The sequence below is a fragment of the Aegilops tauschii genome, chromosome 6, assembly GCF_002575655.3.
Source record: "Aegilops tauschii subsp. strangulata cultivar AL8/78 chromosome 6, Aet v6.0, whole genome shotgun sequence".
In the NCBI taxonomy this organism is placed as follows: domain Eukaryota; kingdom Viridiplantae; phylum Streptophyta; class Magnoliopsida; order Poales; family Poaceae; genus Aegilops; species Aegilops tauschii.
This window is the reverse complement of record NC_053040.3, coordinates 349,224,107-349,235,030: the sequence shown is the minus strand read 5'-3', so window position 1 is coordinate 349,235,030 and position 10,924 is coordinate 349,224,107.

Below are 10,924 nucleotides of genomic sequence, written 5' to 3'. Positions count from 1 at the left end.
TTTTAGTCCTCTACACACACCGGCCGAAGGGATCCAGCCGGATCTGTGACCAGCAGTGAGCAGAGAGAAAATGTTGCTACCGCTGTCTTGTTTATATCTGGAGAGGATGAGAGAATGAAGAGAGAAACCCTAGTAAAGCAAGCGCTCAGGCCCCTGCGTCCATATATAATGGAGTGATTATCTTTTTTCTCTCCACCACAAGCGTTTCAATTTGTGTACGTGGCATTAAAGAAAAGAAACTTTCTATTTAAGGTGACTACTGTACGACTCCTACTTACTACTAGTAGTACTACAGTATTGTTCACTTGTGCTCCCCGCCCCTCCATTTATTGAACAACCCCATGGGTGAATAAACATACTGTAAGTACTGTATTTATATAGAACGAACAAGCTCGAACTATTTTCGCGTAGTTAAAAGTTAAGGGCGGGGCTTTTCCCGGGCAGTACGCGCGGCAGTTTTCGGGTAGGCGGTTTGACAGAGAGGCGAGGAGCGTGAGCGAGTGGGGCTGTGCGATTTGACGGCGCGTTACTGCTGGAAAGACTTGTGATATGACCACTCACTATAGTCATGAATTACTGGCGCTCCGACCGGGGTGATGCCCCCCTTCCGTTCTGCGCTCTAATCTGGTGCATGACACATCGACCCGGATGCTGGCTCTCCCACATGTCGGAGTAGTAAGAAGGAGCAAAGAATGATGCGGTATATACTAGTACTATACTACAGTACTACTCAGATCGGAGGAGTGCGAACCACGGCAGCTCAGTGAACCAGCAGTGCGACCATGGTAGCCCAGTGAACCAGCAGTAGAAAACAATGTGGTGATATGGCCATAAAAAACAATGTGCTACGGTCCACACTGTAGCATGTATAGTAACACTCCTCTTTGTTTGGATCCCTGAGTTAGAGCTAGTTTGGGTTGAAATAGCCTCAAATTATCAAAACAAGAGGGGTTAGTTTGAGCTAGTTTGCTCTAACCCAGCTAAGAAAACTAGCCCGGTGGAGAGGTTCTAATTGGGTTAGTTATCCTCGGGCCCACTAAGAGAGAACTAAAAAAATCTCCCCTGCCCGCACCAGATCGCTCCCCCCCCTCTCGCACGACTCCTCTCTGTTCCCCATAGGGCCGCTCGCCCTCAATCTCCTCCGGCCGCCCTCTCCTTCAGGCCTCCGCCGCCCTACTCCGGCCGCCCTCTCCCTCCAGCCTTCGAAGGTCGCCCCGCTCCCCCTTCACCAGTCGTTTTTCTCCCTCTGTCGTGCGCGGCGGCGGCGCATCTACCAGGGAGGTCGCGAGAGGGGTGAGTTTGTTCGTTCCTTCTCTGTCTCACGGCCATATCATTGATCTTGCTTGCTCTAGCGCTAATTCTGATTTGGAAAAGTAGATCCTGTTCAAACTTGGTATAGATTTTTGGTGCACGCATGGAATTGTTTGGTGCTGCTTGAGGAGGTAATAAATCTTTCTAGAGGCCCAAAGATTCAGGTCACCTTTCTAGGTATTTCAATTTCAGGCTTGCATTATTTCTAGAGGCCCAAAGATTCAGTTCACCTTTCTAGGTATTTCAATTTCAGGCTTGCATTATTTCTAGAGGCCCAAAGATTCAGTTCACCTTTCTAGGTATTTCAGTTTCAGGCTTGCATTATTTCTAGAGGCCCAAAGATTTAGTTCACCTTTCTAGGTATTTCACTTTCAGGCTTGCATTATTTCTAGAGGCCCAAAGGTTCAGTTCACCTTTCTAGGTATTTCAGTTTGAGGCTTGCATTATTTCTAGAGGCCCAAAGATTCAGTTCACCTTTCTAGGTATTTTCGTTACATGCTTGCATTATTTCTAGAGGCCCAAAGATTAAGTTCCCAGTCGGCGGCAAGCGGCCCTGCTACCCATGCCGGTGTCGACCTCAACTCGCAAGGGCTGGCGTCGGAGGGGTTCCCAGGGCTTGGGCTCTACAGAGCCTTCCTCCAGAGCGACGATGGCGAGCTCCTCCCTCGGTGCGTGAGGGGCTCCGGGCTCCCTCCCTATCGTGAATGACTTCCGTGATGAGTTAGCTCATTCTTTGTTTCAGGAAGTGTTTTTTTATTTTGTGAAGCTTGATTGACGACTTGTATGTTTAAGTGGGATATCTCATTTGTATGGCCAAAGTAAAAATTATCATGTTTTGCATGCTTGATTTGTATAGATGGTTCGTTTATGTCAATTGTGAGCGAGAGGAGGCCACGGAAGAGTCGGCCACACCAAGAGGGTGCTTGGATCCAAGGGACTTATTTTAGTCTGACTAAAAATAGTCTCTTTAAGAGGCTAAAGTTCCAAGCACCCCTGACTAAAGAGGGGCTAAAACTAGTCTTGAGACTAAATTTTTTTAGTCAGGGGTACCCCTACTAAAATGTGGATTAGTCCTCTCTCTCCTCATTTAACTCCTCTCCTTTAACACAGGCGAGTTCTGGATTGGAGGGTTTGCAGGATAATAAATGCTCATTAACTTGATTTTAGTCTCTTTAGTATTTGGATCCAAGCATGGGTGAGGCTAGCAAGTTTTAGTTCCACTACTTTTAGTCATGGAACTAAAACGTATCCAAGCACCCTCCAAATCCGGTAGGAAATAGGGTCCAAAGTAGTCAAATGATTGGGATAGAGCATTTATTGTCAATCTAACCCTGCCATCCATACAACTCTTTGGTTTAGAGTTAGTTCAGGGTTAGAATCTAACCTCTAACTGAGTTAGAGTTCTCCTCGTCTCGGTTCATCGCCATCATACTTTCCCCATTCCTGTGTTTTCAGTATCCTGCGAATCAAAGAGGCCCTTTTTTGTGGGAAAAATAAAGAGGCCCTTAGACTGGTTTCGGTCCGGTCATTTTTTATAAACGTGTTATGTCCAAAATTTAATGAACGTGCTCTGGTTTCCATGAAAATAATCCGGTTTCATGTAGTAATTCATTTATTTATTTATTCTTCTGCGGGGGGTTTGCATGTAATTCGTGAGGTCTGAAATGTAAAGTACCCCGGCATATGCTCCGAGTCGTGCATGCACTACGACCCAGATGCTCTATGTCCCACATGTCGGCGAATGGGAGCACGTGGAAATAGCCTAGGAGTACATATAGGAGGATAAATGCATGAAATAATATGTACTGTGAAGCGTAGCCGCGGTTCGAAAAGGAGACCTAAAGTGATGACAGCTATAGGTCGCACGCACCCAACTAGTGGTACTAGACATACGACTAATTTTTCCTTCAAAAAAAAAGAGGAACGAGTGCTCAGTACTCCTATTCTATAAACACGAGTCCCATCTGACAACAGCGTCCGTGCTACAGCTAGCTCTCCTCCCTCGTTTCTCTCTTCTAGTAATTCTAAACTCGGACGACGCCCGGTGGGCGGGGTGGGTTTGCTCAACTGCGGCCCCACCTCACAGTGAAAACGTTACGACTAGAATAAAAATGCCATATACTCCCTCCGTCCATAAATATAAGCCTTTTTAGATACTATTTCAAATGGAATACAACATACAGATGTATGTAGACATAGTTTAGAGTGTAGATTCACTCATTTTGCTCCGTATGTAGTAGTCACTTGCTGGAATCTTTAGAAAGACTTATATTTGGGAACGGAGGGAGTACTATACTAATAAAACATGAAGGCCACGAGGCAATGCAGTGCTGGTTACAGGAGGCAAGAAGAGATGCATCCATCGACGACGTCCACCTCCTCGACTCAGGGCGCCGGCCCACCGAACGGCGCCTAAGTAGCAGCGGCTTTCGTGGCCAGGTTGACATGCTTCTGAACAATGGCGTCCAAAGATTCCAGCCGCTGGAAGAAGGCCAACGTCCTTCTGTCCTCGCTTGCCTTGTAGTGGCCTATGTAGACGATTTCCTCGTAGACGTGGATGTGCAGGTCGACGGTTTCTTGCATGGCGAGGCGCTGCGCGGCGAGCGCGGCCTCGAGGTACACATTCTTCATCGCGACCTCCGGCACCAGCAGGGCCACCAGGGCTTGAAAGAGTTCGTCACCATGGAGGCCGATGAGGGTGGCAGGCAATGAGGAGCCTGGGCGCGCGGGCTGGTGTTGGGAATCATAGCATAATTTTAAAATTTTCCTACGTTCACCAAGATGCATCTATGGAGTATACTAGCAACGAGGGGAAGGGAGTGCATCTACATACCCTTGTAGATCGCGAGCGGAAGCGTTCCAATGAACGTGGATGACGGAGTCGTACTCGCCGTGATCCAAATCACCGATGACCGAGTGCCGAACGGACGGCACCTCCGCGTTCAACACACGTACGGTGCAGCGACGTCTCCTCCTTCTTGATCCAGCAAGGGGGAAGGAGAGGTTGATGGAGATCCAACAGCACGACGGCGTGGTGGTGGATGTAGCGGGTCTCGGCAGGGCTTTGCTAAGCTTCTGCGAGAGAGAGAGAGAGGTGTTGCAAGGGAGGAGGGAGGCGCCCAAGGCTGTTGTGTGCTGCCCTCCCTCCCCCCCTTTATATAGGCCCCCTGGGGGGGGCGCCGGCCCTAGAGATGAGATCTCATGGGGGGCGGCGGCCAAAGGGGGGGAAGGTGTGCCTTGCCCCCCAAGGCAAGGGGAAAGCTCCCCCCTAGGGTTCCCAACCCTAGGCGCATGGGGGGAGGCCCAAGGGGGGCGCCCCAGCCCACTAAGGGCTGGTTCCCTTCCACTTTCAGCCCACGGGGCCCTCCGGGATAGGTGGCCCCACCCGGTGGACCCCCGGGACCCTTCTGGTGGTCCCGGTACAATACCGGTAACCCCCGAAACTTTCCCGGTAGCCGAAACTTGACTTCCTATATATAATTCTTCACCGCCGGACCATTCCGGAACCTCTCGTGACGTACGGGATCTCATCCGGGACTCCGAACAACTTTCGGGTTTCCGCATACATATATCTCTACAACCCTAGCGTCACTGAACCTTAAGTGTGTAGACCCTACGGGTTCGGGAGACATGCTGACATGACCGAGACGCCTCTCCGGCCAATAACCAACAGCGGGATCTGGATACCCATGTTGGCTCCCACATGTTCCACGATGATCTCATCGGATGAACCACGGTGTCGAGGATTCAATCAATCCCGTATACAATTCCCTTTGTCAATCGGTATGTTACTTGCCCGAGATTCGATCGTCGGTATCCCAATACCTTGTTCAATCTCGTTACCGGCAAGTCTCTTTACTCGTACCGCAATGCATGATCCCGTGACTAACGCCTTAGTCACATTGAGCTCATTATGATGATGCATCACCGAGTGGGCCCAGAGATACCTCTCCGTCACACGGAGTGACAAATCCCAGTCTCGATCCGTGCCAACCCAACAGACACTTTCGGAGATACCCGTAGTGCACCTTTATAGTCACCCAGTTACGTTGTGACGTTTGGCACACCCAAAGCACTCCTACGGTATCCGGGAGTTGCACGATCTCATGGTCTAAGGAAAAGATACTTGACATTGGAAAAGCTCTAGCAAATGAAACTACACGATCTTTTATGCTATGATTAGGATTGGGTCTTGTCCATCACATCATTCTCCTAATGATGTGATCCCGTTATCAATGACATCCAATGTCCATAGTCAGGAAATCATGACTATCTGTTGATCAACGAGCTAGTCAACTAGAGGCTTACTAGGGACACTTTGTGGTCTATGTATTTCACACGTATTACGATTTCCGGATAATACAATTACAACATGAATAATAGACAATTACCATGAACAAAGAAATATAATAATAACCATTTATTATTGCCTCTAGGGCATATTTCCAACAGTCTCCCACTTGCACTAGAGTCAATAATCTAGTTACATTGTGATGAATCGAACACCCATTGCATCCTGGTGTTGATCATGTTTTGCCCTACGGAGAGGTTTAGTCAACGGATCTGCTACATTCAGGTCCGTATGTACTTTACAAATATCTATGTCTCCATTTTGAACACTTTCACGAATGGAGTTGAAGTGACGCTTGATATGCCTGGTCTTCCTGTGAAACCTGGGCTCCTTCGCAAGGGCAATAGCTCTAGTGTTGTCACATAAGAGAGTCATTGGGCCCGACGCATTGGGAATTACCCCTATGTCGGTAATGAACTCCTTCATCCAGACTGCTTCCTGTGCTGCCTCCGAGGCTGCCATGTACTCCGCTTCACATGTAGATCCCGCCACGACGCTTTGCTTGCAACTGCACCAGCTTACTGCTCCTCCATTCAAAATATACACGTATCCGGTTTGTGACTTCGAGTCATCCAGATCTGTGTCGAAGCTAGCGTCGACGTAACCCTTTACGACGAGCTCTTCGTCACCTCCATAAACGAGAAACATATCCTTAGTCCTCTTCAGGTACTTCAGGATATTCTTGACCGCTGTCCAGTGTTCCTTGCCGGGATTACTTTGGTACCTTCCTACCAAACTTACGGCAAGGTTTACATCAGGTCTGGTACACAGCATGGCATACATAATAAACCCTATGGCCGAGGCATAGGGGATGACACTCATCTCTTCTATATCTTCTGCCGTGGTCGGGCATTGAGCCGTGCTCAACTGCACACCTTGCAATACAGGCAAGAACCCCTTCTTGGACTGATCCATATTGAACTTCTTCAATATCTTGTCAAGGTATGTACTCTGTGAAAGACAAATGAGGCGTCTTGATCTATCTCTATAGATCTTGATGCCTAATATATAAGCAGCTTCTCCAAGGTCCTTCAATGAAAAACACTTATTCAAATAGGCCTTTATACTCTCCAAGAATTCTATATCATTTCCCATCAACAATATGTCATCCACATATAATATGAGAAATGCTACAGAGCTCCCACTCACTTTCTTGTAAACACAGGCTTCTCCATAAGTCTGTGTGAACCCAAACGCTTTGATCATCTCATCAAAGCGAATGTTCCAACTCCGAGATGCTTGCACCAGCCCATAGATTGAGCGTTGGAGCTTGCATACTTTGTTAGCATTCTTAGGATCGACAAAACCTTCCGGCTGCATCATATACAACTCTTCCTTAAGGAAGCCGTTAAGGAATGCCGTTTTGACGTCCATCTGCCATATCTCATAATCATAGTACACGGCAATTGCTAACATGATTCGGACGGACTTCAGCTTCGCTACGGGTGAGAAAGTCTCATCGTAGTCAACCCCTTGAACTTGTCGATAACCCTTAGCGACAAGTCGAGCTTTGTAGATGGTCACATTACCATCTGCGTCCGTCTTCTTCTTAAAGATCCATTTGTTTTCTATGGCTCGCCGCTCATCGGGCAAGTCAGTCAAAGTCCATACTTTGTTTTCATACATGGATTCTATCTCGGATTTCATGGCTTCTAGCCATTTGTCGGAATCCGGGCCCGCCATCGCTTCTTCATAGTTCGAAGGTTCACCGTTGTCTAACAACATGATTTCCAGGACAGGGTTGCCGTACCACTCTGGTGCGGAATGTGTCCTTGTGGACCTACGAAGTTCAGTAACTTGATCTGAAGTTTCATGATCATTATCATTAACTTCCTCCCCAGTCGGTGTAGGCACAACAAGAACATTTTCCCGCGCTGCGCTACTTTCCGGTTCGGAAGGGGTGACTATCACCTCATCAAGTTCCACTTTCCTCCCACTCAATTCTTTCGAGAGAAACTCCTTCTCTAGAAAGGACCCGTTCTTGGCAACGAAGATCTTGCCTTCGGATCTGAGGTAGAAGGTATACCCAATAGTTTCCTTAGGGTATCCTATGAAGACGCATTTTTCCGATTTGGGTTCGAGATTTTCAGGTTGAAGTTTCTTGACATAAGCATCGCATCCCCAAACTTTTAGAAACGACAGCTTAGGTTTCTTCCCAAACCATAATTCATACGGTGTCGTCTCAACGGATTTTGACGGAGCCCTATTTAAAGTGAATGCGGCAGTCTCTAAAGCATAACCCCAAAATGAGAGCGGTAAATCGGTAAGAGACATCATAGATCGCACCATATCCAATAGAGTGCGATTACGACGTTCGGACACACCATTTCTCTGAGGTGTTCCAGGCGGCGTGAGTTGTGAAACTATTCCACATTTCCTTAAGTGTGTACCAAATTCGTGACTTAAATATTCTCCTCCACGATCTGATCGTAAGAATTTTATTTTTCTGTCACGTTGATTCTCAACCTCACTCTGAAATTCCTTGAACTTTTCAAAGGTTTCAGACTTGTGTTTCATTAGGTAGACATACCCATATCTACTTAAATCATCGGTGAGAGTGAGAACATAACGATATCCACCGCGAGCCTCAACACTCATTGGACCGCACACATCGGTATGTATGATTTCCAATAAGTTGGTTGCTCGCTCCATTGTTCCGGAGAACGGAGTCTTGGTCATCTTACCCATGAGGCATGGTTTGCACGTGTCAAATGATTCGTAATCAAGAGACTCCAAAAGTCCATCTGCATGGAGCTTCTTCATGCGCTTGACACCAATGTGACCAAGGCGGCAGTGCCACAAGTATGTGGGACTATCGTTATCAACTTTACATCTTTTGTTATTCACACTATGAACATGTGTAACATCACGTTCGAGATTCATCAAAAATAAACCATTGACCAGCGGGGCATGACCATAAAACATATCTCTCAAATAAATAGAACAACCATTATTCTCAGATTTAAATGAGTAGCCATCTCGAATTAAACGAGATCCAGATACAATGTTCATGCTCAAAGCTGGCACTAAATAACAATTATTGAGGTTTAAAACTAATCCCGTGGGTAGATACAGAGGTAGCGTGCCAACGGCGATCACATCGACCTTGGAACCATTCCCGACGCGCATCGTCACCTCGTCCTTTGCCAGTCTCCGTTTATTCCGTAGTTCCTGTTTTGAGTTACAAATATGAGCAACCGCACCGGTATCAACTACCCAGGAGCTACTACGAGTACTGGTAAGGTACACATCAATTACTTGTATATCACATATACCTTGGGTGTTGCCGGCCTTCTTCTTGTCCACTAAATATTTGGGGCAGTTCCGCTTCCAGTGACCACTTCCCTTGCAATAAAAGCACTCAGTCTCGGGCTTGGGTCCATTCTTTGACTTCTTCCCAGTAATTGGTTTACCGGGCGCGGCAACTCCCTTGCCGTCCTTCTTGAAGTTCTTCTTACCCTTGCCCTTCTTGAACTTAGTGGTTTTATTCACCATCAACACTTGATGTTCTTTTCTGATCTCCCCTTCCGCTGATTTCAGCATTGAATATACTTCAGGAATGGTCTTTTCCATCCCCTGCATATTGTAGTTCATCACAAAGCTCTTGTAGCTTGGTGGAAGCGACTGGAGGATTCTGTCAATGACCGCGTCATCCGGGAGATTAACTCCTAGCTGAGACAAGCGGTTGTGCAACCCAGACATTCTGAGTATGTGCTCACTAACAGAACTGTTCTCCTCCATTTTACAGCTGAAGAACTTGTCGAAGACTTCATATCTCTCGACCCGGGCATGAGCTTGAAAAACCAGTTTCAGCTCCTCGAACATCTCATATGCTCCATGTTTCTCAAAACGCTTTTGGAGACCCGGTTCTAAGTTGTAAAGCATGCCGCACTGAACGAGGGAGTAATCATCAGCACGCTGCTGCCAAGCGTTCATAACGTCTTGGTTCTCTGGGATTGGTGCTTCACCTAGCGGTGCTTCTAAGACATAATCTTTCTTGGCTACTATGAGGATGAGCCTCAGGTTCCGGACCCAGTCCGTATAGTTGCTGCCATCATCTTTCAGCTTGGTTTTCTCTAGGAACGCGTTGAAATTGAGGACAACGTTGGCCATTTGATCTACAATACATAGTGTAAAGATTTTAGACTAAGTTCATGATAATTAAGTTCATCTAATCAAATTATTTAATGAACTCCCACTCAGATAGACATCCCTCTAGTCATCTAAGTGTTACATGATCCGATTTTAACTAGGCCGTGTCCGATCATCACGTGAGACGGACTAGTCAAGATCGGTGAACATCTTCATGTTGATCGTATCTTCTATACGACTCATGCTCGACCTTTCGGTCCTCCGTGTTCCGGGGCCATGTCTGTACATGCTAGGCTCGTCAAGTTAACCTAAGTGTATTGCGTGTGTTCCGAGGCCATGTCTGTACATGCTAGGCTCGTCAACACCCGTTGTATTCGAACGTTAGAATCTATCACACCCGATCATCACGTGGTGCTTCGAAACAACGAACCTTCGCAACGGTGCACAGTTAGGGTGAACACTTTCTTGAAATTATTATAAGGGATCATCTTACTTACTACCGTCGTTCTAAGCAAATAAGATGCAAAAACATGATAAACATCACATGCAATCATATAGTGACATGATATGGCCAATATCATCATGCTCCTTTGATCTCCATCTTCGGGGCACCATGATCATCTTCGTCACCGGCATGACACCATGATCTCCATCATCATGATCTCCATCATTGTGTCTTCATGAAGTCGTCACGCCAACGATTACTTCTACTTGTATGGCTAACGCGTTTAGCAACAAAGTAAAGTAAATTACATGGCGTTATTCAATGACACGCAGGTCATGCAAAATAATAAAGACAACTCCTATGGCTCCTGCCGGTTGTCATACTCATCGACATGCAAGTCGTGATTCCTATTACAAGAATATGATCAATCTCATATATCACATATATCATTCATCACATCTTCTGGCCATATCACATGACATAGCACTTGCTGCAAAAACAAGTTAGACGTCCTCTAATTGTTGTTGCAAGTTTTTACGTGGTTTGTAGGTTTCTAGCAAGAACGTTTTCTTACCTACGTATGACCACAACGTGATTTGCCAATTTCTATTTACCCTTCATAAGGACCCTTTTCATCGAATCCGTTCCGACTAAAGTAGGAGAGACAGACACCCGCTAGCCATCTTATGCAACTAGTGCATGTCAGTCGGTGGAACCTGTCTCAC